Source organism: Balaenoptera acutorostrata, chromosome 19, assembly GCF_949987535.1.
Source record: "Balaenoptera acutorostrata chromosome 19, mBalAcu1.1, whole genome shotgun sequence".
In the NCBI taxonomy this organism is placed as follows: domain Eukaryota; kingdom Metazoa; phylum Chordata; class Mammalia; order Artiodactyla; family Balaenopteridae; genus Balaenoptera; species Balaenoptera acutorostrata.
The window spans coordinates 35,726,379-35,745,869 of record NC_080082.1 but is presented as its reverse complement, the minus strand read 5'-3'; the positions used below and the strand labels follow the sequence as shown (position 1 = coordinate 35,745,869).

General features: G+C 42.1%; 1 long non-coding RNA gene across 2 annotated transcripts in view; it reads left to right on the top strand.

Annotated features, from left to right (window-relative positions):
* Positions 1 to 16,821, top strand: part of LOC130705756 (uncharacterized) — a 59,732-nt gene extending 42,911 nt beyond the window's left edge. For both annotated transcript variants that reach the window (XR_009006148.1, XR_009006149.1), the window contains one exon: positions 15,766 to 16,821. This is a non-coding gene — a long non-coding RNA (uncharacterized LOC130705756). The remainder of the gene's footprint in view (positions 1 to 15,765) is intronic.
* The last annotated feature ends 2,670 nt before the right edge of the window (positions 16,822 to 19,491 follow it).

The window sequence follows — 19,491 nt, the reverse complement described above, 5'->3', positions numbered from 1 at the left end:
ACAGTGAGAGGCCCGCACATGGCAATGAAGAGTAGCCCCTGCTCCCTGCTCACCGCAACTAAAAGAAAGCCCATGCACAGCGACGAAGACCCAACGCAGCCAAAAATAAATAAATTAAAAAAAAAAAGAAATGTAAAAAAAGGTTGCACACTATAATCATTGTTCCACACTAAAAACCTTGCTTTTTCACTGAACAATGCTTCTGAGAGAACTTTCTACATCAAGTGTATGCAGAACTTTCTCATTTCTTTTTGTCATGCTATAGTAATCCATTATATGAATATGCTGCAATTTATTTAACCAGTCACTATTGATAGACATTTGAATATTTTCCTTAATATTCACCCTTTTCAAATAATGCTGTAAAGAATAACATTGCAAATGAGCCATTTTTCAGTTTTTAAAGGCTGTGTGATATTCCTGCTGAGTGACATGCCACAGTTTATTTAACCAATCCACTATGAATGGATATCTAGGTTGTTTCTGGGTTTCCCTTATTGCAAATAATGCTGATGTGAACATTCAGGCTCATGAGCACTTGTGCTCTTACTTTTGATCCTTCTCTCAGGGAAATGCTAGGAGTATTTTTAAGGCTTTTGATAACACCCTGCACATCTGTCTCCAGGAAAGGTTGTGCCAGTCGCCAGCCGCAGTGTCTGAGAATGTGGGGTCCTGCTCGTCCTAATAGGACGCTCTCGGGGGAAGGCAGCTGGGGTAGGTGAAGGAAGGGTAGTTCAGACCACAGGCCAAGGGCAGCCACATTGGGGAAGTCCTTCAGACTTCTTAACCGAGAAGGAAACCACACTCACAGAGAGGAAGAGCCTTGCCCGAGCCCACATGGACGGGGTGGATCATGTGGGCTGGAGCTGGGACTCTCTTGCGGCTCCTGAATCATTGCCGAGGCAGCATAGCTCAGTGGTTAGGGACATGGACCACTCAGTTTGGAATTCTTCCAGATTTTTGCTAGCTGTGTGCTCTGGGGTAAGCTAACAAACCTCTCTGAAGCTCAGATTTCTCATCTGTAAAATAGGACAAACCTCACTTAATTATGGCAAGGAATGAAAGTAGATAACCTGGTAGAACACAGGGGCTAGCCCACACTTATTAGTGTTTTTATTAAAGACAATCATCGTCATCATCCATTTACTCGTGGTCTCTCGGAGTTGACCCAGATGAAGACAAGCAGCTTGGGAGATAATTTGTAGGTACCAAGTCAGACTCAGGCTGCTGATTGATAAATAGATTCTGATGACTGTAGAGATGTCTTAATTTTCTAAGGGTACGAGCACTCATTCTGCTGTAAGCCTCTTCTCCAAGCCTTGAAGTTCTGGAGGAAGAGGGCTTGGAGAAGAGCAGGCACAGAGAGAGTCTCTATCTACCCAGTTCTTCCTTGCTTATCTGCGAGAAGCTTGGGCCACGCTGGCTGACTGGAGGTGTATTGTGTTTTGTTGAAAGCCCCCTGGCAGTTCAGGTCTCTCTCACTGCTGATGTGACTTGGTCCACTAATCATCCACCCATTTAGCAAATATTGATACTTATTAAGGGTCCACTCTTGTTATGTGGTAAGGATGCGGTGTTGAACAAAAATGTGATTTATGCTTAAATGGAGCTTAGCATATAGTAGGGTGTATCAGCCTGCTAGTGCAGTGTAATAAACAGCTCTAACACTTCAGTGGCATGCAACAATGAGCATTTATTTTGCTATGCCTCTGTATCTATATGTTGGCTTCAAGTTTGGCTGATCTAACTGGGCTCGTCAGGGCCGTTCTAAGTTGCAGGTCAAGTCTGGGTCCAATCCTCATGACTCCCATCCTCCTTGTGCCAGTGGAATAGCTGGGCACATTCTTTGCATACTGATGGCAGAAGCACAAAATACCTCAAGGTCTAGGCTCGAAACTGAGTCACCATCACTTCCCTCCATTTACCAAAATAGGTCATGTGGCTGAGCCCCAAGTCAGGGGATGCAAAATCACATAACAAAGGGTGCAGACACAGGGAGGGTTAAAGAATTAGGACCAATATTTCGGTCTTGTCACAAGGGAAATGGACATTGCCTCAAATATGTAAACAGTGCCTCAAATATGTAGTTATAAACTATGACACATGCCATGAAGGGAAATTTCTGAGTTTGAGGAGGAACCTGATTTAGTCAGAGGCACCAGGGTAAACTTTCCAGAGGAGGTGATGAATAGGATGAGATCTGAAGGGTGACAGAGTAGGAAAAGACATCCTGGATGAGGAAGCATCACGTGCAAAAAGTCCCTAGGTCAGGTGGAAGCAAGTGTGGCTGGAGGGTATGAGCAGGGGGAGGGTTTGAGATGTGGGCGGGGCCATGTCCTTTAGGATTTTGGCCTTTGTCCTACGAGTAACTCATGTCTTGAAAATGAGGAGCGTTGGCTTCTTGTCATTGCTGTTCCTTTGCTGGAAGTTACGCTCACCCCTTCTCATTGCCCAGTCCTGTTCATCCCTCAGGATGCAGCAGGAATATCAACTCCATGAAGCCCTTTCAGCTTCCCTGGGCAGCCAGCTGCTGCCTCTCTGGACCTCCCTTTGCTGGGTACAGATGTCTTCTGTGATCATACTGTCTTGCAGTTTTGGTGGTTTGTCTCTCTTACAAGGCTGTGGGCTTTTGGAAGGCTGACACCAGGCTGTATTTCTCTTTGCCCCTCCTGTACTTGGCAGCAGGCCTTGCCCCAGATCAGTTACCCAGGAAGTGTTTATTGTTTTGAAGATTAAATAAGATAATGGATGCAGGAGTACTATGTAAAATGTAGAACATCAATACATTATTATTATCCCCATCATCCAGATGCTGCCATGTTATCTTCCCTGGTGGGAGGGACAATCGTAGTTCCAAGATGGGGCGCTGGCTTAGTGGGTGATACAGAGGTTGCAAGCATAGAGGTTGCACAGAGGGGCTAGAAAAGTAAAACAAATGAGCAAAATCGGGCTGGGGTAAAACAAAAAGGAGTGGTGGGCTTGGGGCAAACTGTAGAGGGAGTGCCCCATTCATGGGAGCAGCCTCTATTCAGCTCTGCCAAGCAGGAATGTGGGCTCTAGTTACCAGATCTGATTATTTCCAAGAGAAGCTAAAAAAACATATTTTATTTGGCAAAATAGACATTTTAAAATGTCGCCCTCTAGATTAAAAAATTAAAAAAAAAACAACCCACTGCAGGTCAAACAAAACATAGCTGGTGACCTTTTAAGCCTGTGGCCTCCAGTTTGTGACCTTTGGTTAACAGAATGAGCCTTGGAGCCAGACAAAACTAGGTCCAAATCCCAGCTCCTTTTCTTACCTGCTGTGTGACATCAGGAAGATAACATGATCCTCAGTTTCCTCCTTTACAAGAGGGGAACAATTATAGAACATACTGCATAAATAAAGTGTATTTGGTACAAGCCTGATACCTACTAAGCGCTCAAGGAGCTATAGATATCATTACCTTTATTGCTGCTGATTCTTGTTAACCCCACCCATCAGCTTGGAGCGTGGGTTTGTGTATAAGCACGGTCACGTGGAGCTGGGGGAAGGGCAGTTGGTGGTTGCAGTCAAGTCAGTTTGAAATCTTCTGAAGGTTTTGCTGCTGAGGATGGATGTCATCTGTCATGGCCATCTTTGAGGCCAATGGAGAATGACATGAGAAGGGACACCTCGGCAGGTGAATAAATGACGTTTCTTATCTGGATGATCCAGGCAGCTGCTAAACCAATGTTCAGACCATTCATTCATTCTCTAGTTCCCAAGGCTTTGATGGATGCTACCTTCTAAGAAAACTGCTAGGGTGCCAAAAGGAGTAAGCCACAGTTCCTGCCAAGAGTTTGCTTCCAGGTAAGGAGCAGGACAAGAGAATGGCAGGAAAAGAGACAATGTTGACATGTGGCTGGGCCACTCACTAGCTGTGTGATATTGGGCAAGTTACTTGACCTTTCTCTACATCATGTTTCTGTATCTGCAGCATGGGATTGTCATGAGTACATATTGCTGTGGACTGAATTGTATGCTCCTTCAAATTCATATGTTGAGGCCCTAACCTCCAATGTGGCTGTCTCTGGAGAGAGGGTCTTTAGGAGGTAATTAAGGTTAAATGAGGTCATAAAGGTGGGTCCCTGATCTAATAGGATTAGTGTCCCTATAAAAAGAAACACCAAAGAGCTCATACACTATGTCTCTAGCTCTGCCTCTGTCTCTCTTTCTGTCTCTGTCTGCCTCTCTCTGTCTCTGCCTCTGTGTGTGTGTGTGTGTGTCTTTCTCTCTTTGCCATATGAGGGCACAGAGAGAAGGTAGCCCTCTGCAAGCCAGGAAGAGAGTCCTCACCAGGAATTGAATCCTGCTGGAAACTTGATCTTGGATTTTCCAGCCTCCAGAACTGTAAGAAAACAAATTTCTGTTGTGTAAAGCCACTTAATCTGTGGTATTTTGTCATGGCAAAATGAGAAGCTAAGCCCAAGCTAAGACACATACCGTGCCAGGCACTGATCACATTACTACATACATCATCTCGTTTAAGCCTTACAACCAACCCCAGGAGGCAGATTCTATTAATATCCCCATTTTACAGATTAGGAATATAATAGTAGTAGCTACCATTTTTGAGCACTTATTATATTTCTGGCACTGTTCTTAGCACTTGCATTTATTTTCTAATTGAATGCTCTGAACACACCCTAAAGGTATTATTATTATTATCCCCATTTGACAGAAGAAGGCACCTAGGTTTATAGAATTAGGGAACTTGTTCAAGGGCACAGAGCTGTAAGTGGTGAAGCTAGGTTTCACATCCAGGGTGTTCCAAATCCCTGCAAGAGAGGTCCCACAGCTAGTAAGGGGTGTGGCCACTGATTTCAGAGCCATTGCATTAGTCTGTGTCTCTGAGGTTTCTCCTCACCTATTAAAAAGGATGGTTCTTTCCTCCTTCCTTCCCTAAGGGAATCATGGCAGTGACTCAAAATTGAGAAGGGTTACAACCAGTGATTTAGAGTTTTCTTTCCAAGCCACACACAGATCCTCTAAAACCTCCATGGGAAGGGCATCATTACATCTGCCCTTGGTGCTGATAGAGTCTCAAGGAGAAAACCTGTTTCCACACACGCTCTTCCTCGCTGTCTCTCTCTCTTTAAGAAGAAAAGAATTTCCTCTCCAATAGTCAAACTAGATGAGCATGTAAAGCCCTGAATAGAAGATTATTAAAGCAGTCCACAGTCAGCCTTTCAGCTCACAATCTAATTAGCTGGAAGAGGGCCCTTAGAGTCTACACCAGAGAAATCTCCTAAGGCCCCAGAAAGTCGTCTAATGAGAGAAAATGGAACCATCAGAGAAAAGGGAGAGGCTCATGTTTGTGTGTCTGTGGGAGGGAGGAGAGACTCCAGCTGCTGTGTATACCTCAGTAATCACTTCCATGGTACCCCCGGTGAGAAAACAAAAAATGTAATCACAAGGCTCTCAGCTAACACAACCTGGGCAGTTGTCGCCCTGGAGCCTGGTATACAGGACACCTCCTAGGGTTTTCCAGAGAGAGGAAGATTGGTTTTCTTTAGAGCTACTGCAAGCCCCAGGTAGCCAGCCTCTTCTCACCACCTTAATAGACCAGAGAGGAAGAAGCAGACTAAAAATAGCCTGCGATTGTGTTAGGAAGGCCTCTCACACTCGGGGAGAGTTGTAAGTGACCTGTGAGAGGGGATGGGCCGGTCAGTCAAGTATTCTCTGAGTCAGTGCTCTGTGCTCCAAGAACAGCAGGAAACACAGCCCGCCTCTGAGGACTTTGTAACCATGTCACTCAGTTCAATCACTCCGCCATTCACTCCCTCAACAAGTATTGACTGGGCATCCACTGTGAGGCAGGCACAGTATTTGGCGCTGAGAGATGGAACAAAAAAGCCCTTATATTCTGGAACCAGAGATAAGCAGAACACAGGCAAAATGAACAAGATAAATGGAGGATGTGAGAAGTGTGCTGTGCAGGAAACTAAAGTGGGGTTTTGTGTGACAGATTGTGTAGTGGGGTTTGTGATGTGCTAGCCAGATGTCTCCCTTCAGGGGTGATGCACTTATTCAGCAAATCTGGGCTCTGTGGGCTTAGAAGTCCTGGTTCCCGGAGAGGGGTTTTGCCAACAGGGGGGCCACAGCTAGAGTCACGTACACCTCAAGGTGTAGCTGCCACCTGGTCACTTCAGGCTCCTGGTAAGTAACTCTGATCGTCAATAGGAGGTAGGCTGCTATTGAATAATGGGGGCAGGGAAGAATATATTTGTCACCCAGGTGATCCATGGGGGCACTTCTTGTCCAATTTTGGAAGTAGATGGGTAAATGCAGCAGCCATAGCCCAAGAAGGGCATGATGATGGTGGCTCAGACCTGCCACCAGGTAAGCCATGAAGACCAGCATGCTTGTTGTGAGGGGAAGGGGGATCCAGAATGGGTAGGAGAAGAAGGTGACCCAGAGGTTAGCTGCGGTGGTGGGGGCTCAGATGATCCCATGAATCCTCTCTTGGAAGTTTGCCCCCAAAAGAGACCAACCAGAATCCTAGGGAAGCTGTTCCCAGAACAGAGCAAATGAAGGAAGCAGATCTGAGCAGCACAATGAGTGCAATGTAGCAGATGCTATGACGTGTCACAAACACACCCCCTTTAGGACACAGGCACTCACTTCCCATTTGTTGGGAGTGTTGGTGGCTGATGGCTCTCAGCCAAATCACTCTCTGGAAACCTCCCTCCAAGAGAGAGCTGCCTTTCCCAAGGTCACGTCTCCTTCATGAGGGTAGCTTGCATCCAAGGGTGAGAAGGGCAGAAGTCCAAAGCCCAGCTCCCTTGGCTCAGCTCCAGGGCTCCCAGTGTGATCACTTGAGGTCTTTGCTGTGAATGTATCTAAGCTTAACTCCTCCTTTTGCTCTGTCCTGTTCCCTTCACCCATAACAAGTGCTGGTTCCAAGGGAGGCCCATAAACTTTCTGCAAACAGGTCTCCAGCTCAGAGTCTGTTTCCTGGAGAATCCAACCCAAGACAGTGTGTGACTCATGGAAGGAGAATTAAGTTACACAGTGTTGCCAGAAGACCTCTCCGAGAGGGTAATATTTGAGCTGTGTCCTGAATAATGAGGCAGAACTCAGCTTTGAGAATATGCTTGGGGAAAGTATCTCCGGAGTATATTAGTACATATATTAGAGGATAATTAGTACAAAGCCCGTGAGATGGGAACAGTCTTGATGTATTAAAGGAATAGGAAGAAAGCCTATGGGGCTTGAGGGTAGTGATGGAGAAGGAAAGTAAGATAAAAGGATAGAGGCGGTGACAGGGCCAGGTCTTACAGGGCCTTATATGTTGCAGTGAGGAGTTTGGGTTTTATTCTAAGGATGATGAGAAGTTATTGGAGGGGGTCACCAGAGGAATGAAAGGATCCAATTTACATTTTAAAAAGATCACCCTGGCTACTGTGAATTCAATTTCATCAGGAAGACAAGACTAACTGACATGGAAAATTAGAGAATAACCTCAAAGCAATATGATTCTGTGTCTATAGAGGGCATGCATCAGGCTCTTTAACATGAGTGTCTATCATATTCACTGAATATTCATTTAACAGTAATAATAGTTGTACACCTATTATATACCAGACATTGTACTTGGTTCTGAGGTACAGCAAATAAACAATATAAATAATATCCTGAACCTCACGGACTTACATTCGTAGTGGACAAACCTTAATAAAGTGCTCAGTTGGGTGGCATAGAGTTCAAGCAAGTCATTGGGAACGCTTTTTGAGGGAAAGACTTCATGGAGAAGATGTGACTCGGATTAGGTGGGGAAATGAATAGGGAACACCCATGACAGATAGAAGAAACTGTAAGAACAATAATATGGCAGCAGGGGTGAGCATGGTAACAGTATCAGCAGTTACCATCTATTGAGTACTTACTATGTGCCAGATACCATGCTAAGAATTTAGCATCTTTTATATTGTGTAATCTTCAGGGACACCACATGGAGTAAGCAATATTTTTCTCCTATTTTACAGATGATGAAACTGAGATTCATGGAAATGTTTGTTCAAGATCACATACTCAGGGACTTCCCTGGTGGTCCAGTGGTTAAGAATCTGCCTTCTAATGCAGGAGATGCAGGTTCAATCCCTGGTCGAAGAAGTGAGATGTCACATGACACGGGGCAACTAAACCCATGTGCCGTGACTTCTGAGCCCATGTGCTCTAGAGCCCATGAGCTCTAGAGCCCATACGCCACAACTAGAGAGCCTGTGTGCCACAACTACTGAGCCCTCGTGCCACAACTAGAGAGAAGCCTGTGCACCGCAATGAAGAGCCTGTGCACTGCAATGAAGATCCCGTGTGCCGCTACTAAGACCTGATGCAGCCAAATAAATAAATTAATTAATTAATTTAAAAAAAAGATCACATACTCAGAAAGAGGTGGATTTGTATTTCATTCCATGTCTGACTGATTCTGAAACTGAATCCTATGCCCTTAAGAGAATCCTGATTGAGCAGAAGTGGGCCTCTGGTTATACATTTTCTGGCGTATACCTCTGGTTATACACCACCCTTTTCCAGGATGAGTTCTGTGGCAAGACTTGCTTCTCTCCTGTTGTGTGGATATAACTCTTGGCTCAGTGTTTCCTTTTCTGCCTATGACTCTTTCCCGTCTCTCATATGGCAGAGACTGCTAAATGGTCACCAATATCTGTTTTCTCCTCTTTATGGCATGTGGTTTAATATATTTTCCAGCATCCCTTACAGTTGTGTGGCACTCCCAGGTCTGCCCCCCAAATCTCCCACTCCCACTCTTTACTTGTTTCCCTTTTTTGGATGTCTTGGGAGCCATCCATTGAAGATGTCAAAACCACTCTTAGCCTGTGTCTTTGAATAACTGTGAGGAGAAGAGACCACTCCCTGACCTAGACTGTGGTGTTTTATTTATCAGAAATAAAATAGACTGCTTATTTCTATTTTATCGAGTAGAAATAAAATTCTATTGTGTTGAATCATTACATGATTGTGTCTATTTGTTACTGCAGCCAGACCCATACTAATATGTCTACTTTCTGTCATTGCTCCTGAGGATCTAGATTCCTTTCAAAGATCATTCCAGCCTTTGTTCAAGATTTGGGCCATTCTAATTGTAATTTGGGCCATTCTGATAAAAATGAGCTAAGCCAAGGAGTCTACAGATAAAGACAAAAGAGTGAGTGAATGGAAACTTCACGTTTGTTCTAGTTATAGTAGTAATATGATAGTGGGACCCAGCACAGGGGCATGAAAGAAGGGAGAAATAGACACAGAGAAAGAAGAGAGCTGGGAGGAAGAAAGAGAAGAGGAAGTAGAAATGTGAGAGAGAAGACATGGAAGAAAGGAAAGAGGATAAAGAGGAGAGAGAGAGGAAACAGGAGAGGATAAAGAGATGGAAAAGAGTAGATTAAAAAGCCTGAGGGGGAAAAATTAAAATCAAGTCACTCCTAAAGGTCCAAGAAGATAAGGCCCTCCCAGTATGACTTCCCCAGGAACTCATCACACTCAACCTCTGATACTGAAAGATGCTTCTTTCCTGGTATGGAACTATATATCTAATCCACCAAGCTGTTACCCTCTCACACCTGCAAATATTTCTGAGTAGATATGGCACTGTGCTCAGTAGCCTTAGTTTTCGTGTCAAACCTGAGATTAGCTCCCAGTCAAGCTCTTAAGGAAGGAGAGTTTCCTCCTGGCAGGCAAAACAGAAGAGAGGTAAAGGTTACGCCAGCAGGAGTCAACCTGAGCTTCAGCAACTTTATATAGAGAATGCAGTGGCTGGGAGTTAATTAAGCTTGGTGTCTTTTCCAATCCCACCTTCCCATTTTCTTTTTCCTGAATAGTTTGAAAATGGGTTACAGAGAAAATCAGAGTGGTTCTCAGGACTGGTAAAGCGGTCACGGGGCAGTTAGAAAAGCCCCTTCGAAGCACTTTCACTCTAACAGGCCTGTTAGAAGTCAGACGTCTGTCAGTACCACGGACAGCTCCAGGACTCTCTTGCTGGAGGGCGGTGAAGGAGCCCATGAAGAGGGCTTTAGTAACATGAGCCCAGAAACTCCTGGATAACTGACTGCTACCGCCTGCCACCACATTTAATTATGCAATGATCAGCAACCCTTACATTTTAATTAGGGAGTCACTGTAATGAAGCCATCCTCCTTTTCCCCGGGCGGGCCTTGCTCATTCTCTCCTCACTCAGGAAGGGTCTTCCGCACTAATTGCCTGTTTGGTACCTCGATCTTGACACTACGAGGTAGGTAGTGATCCCCTTGCTTTCCTTCTAATGCAGTCTCTGGTCTCTTTGCCCTCCTCCTCTTTGATTTACCTAATTAGTGCTAATAATGTAAAAGCTGCATGGCCCTCTTTTGATCCTGCTGTCGACGCCAGACAGAGCCATTCCATTAGCAGATATTAAATAGCGCTAATGTGTGGTGACACACGGTTGGAGCTGGTTTGCACACAGTTCCAGCCTGGGACCCTGGGGCTGCCTTACACACACACACACACACACACATACTCACTCATCTCACCCACTTTATTCCTGGAGAAAAGTCATTCTAGGCTGTAGCAGCTTAGAGTGCTGTGTCTTAATAACTGTTTGAGGCCCCCTTTATCGTGGTCTGGCCTTGAAAACCACATGATTTATTCCACATTTCAGGATTTTAATGATTAATTCATGAACGTATCTGCAAGAATGCCAAGGTCTCCAACGTAATGAAAGCCTTTTTTTTTTCTAAAGTTGTTTGTTTTCATTTCAAATCAAAGCAATCTGTCTTGAGCATTCATTTCTCTCCCACTTCTCTCCCTTCACCCTGAAAGGGGGAAAAAAACTCAGAGCTCATTTCACTGGGGTCCTGATAACATTTTGACAAGTAATAGAATTCATTTACATTTATCAAAATAAACAGATACATCTTCCATCTTCTCTCTGTTTAGCTGACACAGATGGGTCTCTCACCTCCAACAGGCACCAGTAAGCTTGGGGTCATGTGTGGTGATTCAACCTGTGTGTTCCCAGGTATGCTGAAATTTTTGTTGGAATGTAAAGGGGTGCTCAGACTGAAGGATCCCGAGTGAGCTCCCAGTACGACCTTCCCTAGGACCCAGGAAGCCAGATATTGTAGCTCTCAGTTTGGCCTGGGGATTCCATGGTTAAGAATATTTGTTCTGAAATTGAATTGATTGGGCTGTAATCCTAGTTTCATCACTTTCCCACAAAGTATGTCATAGAGCTGTTATGAAGATTAAATGAGATAATATATGCAAAATGCTTGACACTGCACCTGGCACATAATAAGTGCTCCAAAATGTTAGGATGATGATGATGATTACGATGATGGCCATGATGATGATGGTGCTTGAATAACATGAGATTCTATTATTGAACCTCTATGTTCTGTGCAAGAGGAGATGGTGACTCTATTGCCATAAAATCCAGATAAACTCTGATGCCTTGGAGCACTGAAGTTAATTTTTTAAAAAATTCCTGCCATTAAGACTGTTTCTGAGAGGCTACATCATTTTTAAGGAGTTATATTCTCCTAAGCCTCATTATCTTAATGCTGGTGTTTTATGGACTTAGAGACAAGCAAAATAGTCTGGAAGTGTGCTATAAGAGTGGGCAATCAGAACAAAGTGCCTGATTTTACACAAGGAACCAGTTCTGCTCAGTCACTGCATCCTGGGCCAAAGCAGAATGACCTCTTTGGACCTGGGTCTCTGCACAAGGACCTGGATAGGTGGGCGTGGGGGGTCACAGTAAGGAGTGGAATTCAGGATCCCTAGCATTACAAACAATGTTCTTTTTGTGGCCCTATTAGTGTTTTTTTAAAGTTAATAAAGTTCATTTTTTAGAGCAGTTTTAAGTTCACAGAAAAATTGAGTGTGAAGTACTGAGAATTTCCATATATTCCCTGTCCCTACACAACCTCTCCCATTATCTACATTCTGTACCAGTGTGGTACATTTGTTACACTTGATGAACCTACACTGACACGTGATTATCACCCAAAGTCCATAGTTTACTTTGGGGTTCACTCTTGGTGTTGTACATTCTATGGGTTTAGACAAATGTATAATGGCGTGTATCCACCATTATATTATTATGCAGAATAGTTTCCCTGCCATAAAAACTTCTGTGCTCTGCCTATTCATCGCTCCTTTCCTCCTTCCTAACCCTTGGCAACCACTAATCTTTTTATTGTCTTCATAGTTTTGCCCTTTCCAGAATGGCACGTAGTTGGAATCAGAGAGTATGCAGCCTTTTCAGATTGACTTCTCTCACTCAGTAATATACATTTAAGGTTCCTCCATGTCTTTTCATGGCTTGATTGCTCTTTTTTTTTTTTTAAGCAATTAATGATATTCCATTGCCTGGATGTACCACAGTTTATTTAACCATTCATCTACTGAAGGACTTCTAGGTTGCTTCCAAGTTTTGGTAATTATGAATAAAACTGCTATAAACTTCCATGTACAGGTTTCTGTGTGGACATAAATTTTCATTTTATTTGGGGAAATACCAAGGAGCATGATCACTGGATCTATGGTAAGAGTATGTTTAGTTTTGTAAGGAACTGTCAAATTGTCTGCCAAAGTGGCTGTACTATTTTTGCATTTTACCAGCAATGAATGAGAGTTCCTATTGCTCCACATCCTTGCCAGCATCTAGTGTTGTCAGTGTTTTCAATTTTGGCCATTCTAATATGTGTGTAGTAGTATTTCATTATTAAAAAAATTTTCAGTTCCCTAATGACATGTGATGTTGAACATCTTTTCATATGCTTACTTTCCATCTGTATATTTTCTTTGGTAAGATGTCTGCTAAAGTCTTTGGCCCATTTTTTAATTGGGCTGTTTATTTTCTTTTTGTTGAGATTTAAGAGTTCTTTGTGCATAAAGGATAAGTCTTTTATCAGATGTTTCTTTTGAAAATATTTTCTCCCAGACTGGCTTGTCTTCTCTTGTTCTCTTGTCTTTCACAGAGCAGAAGTTTTTGATTTTAATGGTCTTATTTATCGGTTCTTTCATGGACCTTGTCTTTGGTGTTGTATCTAAAATGTCATTGCCATACTCAAGATCATCTAGGTTTTCTCTTATGTTATCTTCTAGGAGTTTTTTTTTTTTTTTTTTAATTTTACTTATTTATTTATGGCTGTGTTGGGTCCTTGTTTCTGTGCGAGGGCTTCCTCCAGTTGTGGCAAGCGGGGGCCACTCTTCATCGCGGTGCATGGGCCCCTCACCATCGAGGCCTCTCTTGTTGCGGAGCACAGGCTCCAGACGCACAGGCTCAGTAGTTGTGGCTCACGGGCCTAGTTGCTCCGCGGCATGTGGGATCTTCCCAGACCAGGGCTCGAACCCGTGTCCCCTGCATTGGCAGGCGGACTCTCAACCACTGCGCCACCAGGGAAGCCTCTTCTAGGAGTTTTGTATTTTACATTTAGGTCTATGGTCCCTTTGAGATAATTTTTGTGAAGGGTATAAGGTCTGTGTCTACATCCATTTTTATGTATGTGGATATCCAATTGTTCCAGCACCATTTGTTGAAAAGACTACCTTTGCTCCATTGCATTGCCTTTGCTCCTTTGTCAAAGATTAGTTGACTATGTTTATGTGGGTTATTTCTGGGATTTCAATCCTGCTCCATTGATCTATTTGTCTAATTTTTTACACTGTCTTAATTGTAGTAGTTTTATAGTAAGTCTTAAAGTTGGGTAGTGTCAATCATTTGATTTTGTTCTTCTCTTTAATATTGAGTTGCCTCGTCTTATAAAATTTAGAAACAGTTTGTTGGTGTCCATGAAATAACTTGCTGGGGTTTTGATTGGTATTGCATTGAACGTATGGATCAATTTGGGAATAAATGACATCTTGACAATATTTAGTCTTCTTATGGACCTGGAATATCTCTCCATTTATTTAGTTCCTCTTTAATTCCATTCATCAGAATTTTGTAGTTTTCCTCATTTAGACATTGCACATATTTTGTTAGATTTATCCCTAAGTATTTTATTTTTGGGGACTCTAATGAAAATGGCAATTTGTTATTAATTTCAAATTCTACTTGTTCATTGCTGGTATGTAGGAACACAATTAACTTTTGTATGTTAACCTTGTTATAATCACTTATTAGTTCAAGGAAGTTTTTTTTGGTTATTGAAACTTTTGAATTTTCTACCTAGATGATTGTGTTCTGTGAACAAAGACAGTTTTATTTCTTCCTTCCCATTCTGTGTACTTTTTGTTTCCTTTTCTTGTCTTATTGCAATATCAGGACTTTCAGTATATTGTGGAAAAACAGTCATGATAGAATACATTCTTGCTTTGTTCCTTTTATTAGTGGGAGAGCTTCAAGTTTCTCATCATTAAGTATGATGTTAGTGGTAGGTTTTTTGTAGATGTTCTTTGTCAAGTTAAGAAAGTTTCCCCCTATACTTCTAGTTTTCTGAGAGTTTTTACCATGAATTGATGTTGAATTTTTGTCAAATGCTTCTTCTGTATCTATTGATATGATCATGTGATTTTTCTTTTTTAGTTATTGATGTAATAGATTACATTAATTAATTTTCTAATGATGAACAATTCTTGCATATGTGGGATAAATCCCACTTGGTCTAGGTGTTTAATTCTTTTTATTTGTTGGATTCAATTTGCTAATATTTTGTTGAGGATTTTTGTGTCTATGTTCTTGAGAGAGTCTGGTCTGTAGTTTTCTTATGTCTTTGTCTGGTTTTGATATTAGGGTAATGCTGGCCTCATAGAATGGGTTAGGAAGTATTCCTTCTGCTCCTATTTTCTGGAAGAGATTGTAGAAAATTGGTATAATCCCTTTCTAAATGTTTGGTGGAATTCACCAGTGAATCAATCTGGGCCTGGATTATTAATTAATTGTAATTAATTTTCTGTTTATTAATTAATTAAAGTTTATTAGTTATTGATTCAATTTCTTTAATAAATATAGACCTAATCAGATTTTCTACGTATTCTTGTGTGAGTATTGGCAGATTGTGTCTTTCACGGAATTGGTCCAAATTTTATGTTATCAAATTTATGGACAGAAAGTTGTTCTTAATATTCCTTTATTATCTTTTAAATGTCCATAGGATTTATAGTGATGTCCACTCATTCATTTATGATATTAGTAAGTTGTATCTTCTCTCTTTTTTAATTAATCTAGCTAGAGGCTTACTGATTTTACTGATCTTTTCAAATAATCAGCTTTGGTTTTGTTGATTTTCTATATTGATTTCATGCTTTTAATTTCATTGATTCCTGCTCTAATTTTCATTATTTTTTTCTGCTTACTTTAGATTTAATTTGCACTTCTTTTTCTAGTGTCTTAGGGTGTAAGCTTAGAATAGTGATTTTTGATCCTTCTTCTTTTCTAATATGTGCATTCATTGCTATACATTTCCCTCCAAGAACCATTTTCTCTGCAACCTACAAATTTTGATAAGCTGTATTTTCATTTTCATTTAGTTAAAATATTTAAAAATTTATATTGAGATTTCTTCTTTGATCTACATGCTATTTAGAAGTGTTTTTCTGATGTCAGCATAGCTAACCCAGATCTCTTTAGGTTACTATCAATATTTGTTTGGGATTTTTTTACATCCCTTTGCTTTCAACTTCTGAGTCTACAGTGAATAACTTACTGTAGTTGGATCGTGTTTTTTTTTCATCCATTCTGCCAGTCTCTTCTCTTTGAATGGAGACATTAATCCATTTACTTTTTTCTTTTTGACTTGCAGGATCTTACTTGGACAGAAAGTCAACAATGAAACAACATGAACAACAGACACAACACTCCACCCAAGCTCTCAGGTGCACATTCTCCAGGACAGACCACATGTTAGGCCATAAAACAAGTCTTAATGCATTGAAAAGACTGGTGTCTTCTGCAACCACAATGGAATGAAGCTAGGAGTCACAAATGGAAGGAAAACTGGAAAATTCACAAATAATGTGAAAATTAATCAACCACTGGGTCTAAAAAGAAATCACAAGGGAAATTAGAAAATAGTTAGAGGTATGAACCAAAAGTAGCACCTCTCAGAGGGAAGTTTACAGCTGTAAATACCTGCACTAAAAGAGCAGCTCTGTCTTATCACCAGAAAAAAAAAATTGTAACTATAAAAAAAAAGAAGAGTTTTGTTTAATGTTTTAAATCACTTATTTATTTGAAAAATTGACATGGAGCAAAGTTCAAGTGGTACAAAAAAGGAGGATATAGTGAAAAGTCAGTTTCTATCCCATTTTGATCTATAAGTTACCTTGTCCTCTCTAGGAAGTGGCCCCTGTTATCTGGCTTTTATGTATCCTGCCAGAGATATTAGGATAAAATCCCAAAAGTGGTCTCACTGAAACCAGGGATGAATTTTAAGGAGTGGGGGTGGGGGGAGGAAGTCAGAAGGATTAATTGATTGATATGCAGGTATCAAAAAGAATGAGGGTACTAAACAGAAAGTCTGATTCCAAACTAGGTGGACTTAACCATAGTGGTATATCACTGAAAGCAAGAGGTTAAGAAGGGGGAAATGTAGAAAAACTGGAAATTAAATGTTGATACTGGGGAAAGGACTAATATCTTTGTTATGGGTTAACCACACTTATTACTAAAAGTGAAAAAAATTATTGTGCATATCTGGAAGTACCTGACTTGGCTCATGGTACTGCCAAATGTACTTCATCATGAGCCATGTCATTGTGGTTTTTACTCTGGAGGAGTAAAAAAATATGGAGAGGTTCTTCACAACCTCTGGTTCTCTGTCTGTTACAGAAATCTAACTCTAGAGATTGACATCAAAGGAAAGCTACAGGGCTTCCCTGGTGGCGCAGTGGTTGAGAGTCTGCCTGCTAATGCAGGGGACACGGGTTCGAGCCCTGGTCTGGGAAGATCCCACATGCCACGGAGCAGCTGGGCCCGTGAGCCACAATTGCTGAGCCTGCGCGTCTGGAGCCTGTGCCCCGTGACGGGAGGGGCCGCGATAGAGAAAGGCCCGCGCACCGCGATGAAGAGCGGTCCCCGCACCGCGATGAAGAGTGGCCCCCGCTTGCCGCAACTGGAGGAGGCCCTCGCACGAACCGAAGACCCAACACAGCCAAAAATAAATAAATAAATAAATAAATAAATAAATAAATAAGAAAATCCTTTAAAAAAAAAAAAAAAAAAAAAAAAAAAAGGAAAGCTACAATCAGTCATAGACCCATGGACTTTCAGAGTTGGAAAGTGTCATTTTACAAAAGGTCAAACTGAGGCCCAGAGAGGGTGAAGTATTTACTAATGCATGGACTGCATTAAAGAAAATCCATTTTAAACACTTAATACTGTGTCATGTAACCATCGGTTCTCTGTCTCTTCCACACACTCTCAACTCCTTGAGAGCTGGGATTGATCTTGCTCATATAGGACAGTGTGAGGTCCAGCACAAGATTCAGTAAATGTTGAGTGAATTAATACACAAATGCTGAGGAATAGGTGATGAGTCTGACAGCTCATGGAATCCAAATTCAGAGAATTCCATGGAAGGGCTTTTCACAGAGAAAAATGTGACACCATTTCCTGAATTCAGACCTTGTACACAACCAAGTAAAGACTGTCTGGGAAGCCACAGCATGCCTGGAGTAGATGAAGGACAGTGAAGCTGGATGATGAATCAGTTTTAGAAAGATTCTTGGGTGTAAGAAACAGAGAACCCAACTCTCTTTGGTTTAAACAATAAGGATGTTTATTGACTCACAAAATGGAAGTTCAGGTGCAAAGTGAGCTTCACAGTTGACCAGATTCTGCAGTTCTGCTGCATTTCCCCACAGTTCTCCTGGCTCTGTCACTCTGTGGAGTGTTGTCATATTCAGGTGGGTATGAAGAGGCTGCCGCAGCTACCTCTCACATCTACACACAATGAAACCAAAGGACAAGAGAGGAGAGGCAGCTTCTGGAAGCCCCTCCAGAATATGGAGGAAGGACTCTTTCAGCTTTTGTCTTTGCTTTCTCTCAGTCTGTTCTCCAAAGGAATCCTGTTAAAACAAGGATTTAAGTCAAATCATACTTCTGCTCAAAACCCTCTGGTGTATCCCATCTCACTCTATATAAAAGCCAGAGTCCTTCTCAGACCTGTAGAGCCCAACAGGTTATGGCCAAGCATCACGTCTTTGCTTTCGTCTCCTACTCTTGTCCCCTTTGTCAACTCTGCTCTAGCCACACGGGCTTCCTTGCTGTTCCCCAAACACACTAAGCCCATTCCCACTTCAGGACATTTTGCCTGGAGTGTTCTTTGCAAACTTCACTAGGATGAATCCCTCACCTCTGTCAAGTGGCCTTCCCAAAGGACCTCATTTAAAAATGCCGCCCCTGGACTCTCTCTCTCTCGTCTTCCCTGCTTTAGATCCCCTTGCTTCACTCATCACTGCCAAGTATTATGTGTATATATATTATGCTTTATTTTATGTGTGCCCCTCCCAAAGGCAGTGATTTATTTTTTTAATTTCATGAGTTTTGTATGCCCATCACACATACAGCAGTGTCTGGAACATAGCAGGCACATAATAAATATCTGTTGAATAGATAAAGTTCTCTCCTAAGCTCCTCTTTTCCTTTCATTGGCTCAAATTTGGGCACATGACCATTCATAAGCCAATCATTGCAGGGGGTTTGGGATTACTTTGAAAACAATCAGGCTCATCTCTGGAGCTGGTGGTGGGATTAGTCTCACAAGAAGCACTTGGCTGCATGCACACCCAAACAAACTGAATTCTGTTAGGAAGGAGAAGAGGGGAAGGGATATTGGTTGGACATCCAACAATGTCAGTACAGATGGCGCTAGACCTTTCTGAAGGCCTCAGTGTAGACTCCTGTGCACTCCCTGCCTCCTTTCAGAGGGTTTCCCACTGACCCAGCAGGATTACAAAGACCTTCCCTCTGGAATGTTGAGAAGGGATGGGGGTGGGGGAACTGGGGAGAGAAGAAAAGTTACTTCAGAGAAGCAATGAAAAACACTGTTGACAAGCAACAGTACAATCTGCAAAATGAGAAAATCACATACAAACCCCAGATTGCAAAATCAGAGGTGCTAATGACAATGCCAAACAGAACTTTTCTTGAATGACAATCCAATTTTTCCATTATAGCAGAAAGACCCACTGAAAAATAGGAGCTCCTCAGCATGGGCTTCTATGTGCTAAAGTTTGTGAGTGAGGAAGGTGTAAGATGCTCATTTCTGCCTGGAAGCAGTACAAGGTGCTCAGCAAGGATCTCTGCTATGCAGGGACCTGAGTCTGCCTCAAGGGTCCATGAGCTGGGGCTCATGGCAACAGCTCAAGCACCAGCAGCAGCTAAGAACACTTTATTCTTGCTCAGTAGTGGCCACAGAGAGAGGATCTAAAAAAAGCTAAGCTCGGATGGGGTGTGGCCTCATTTGGCACCTGAGAGGGTATAGGTATTTTCGTTCTTAGGTTTGGTAGTAGGTTATTCAACACCT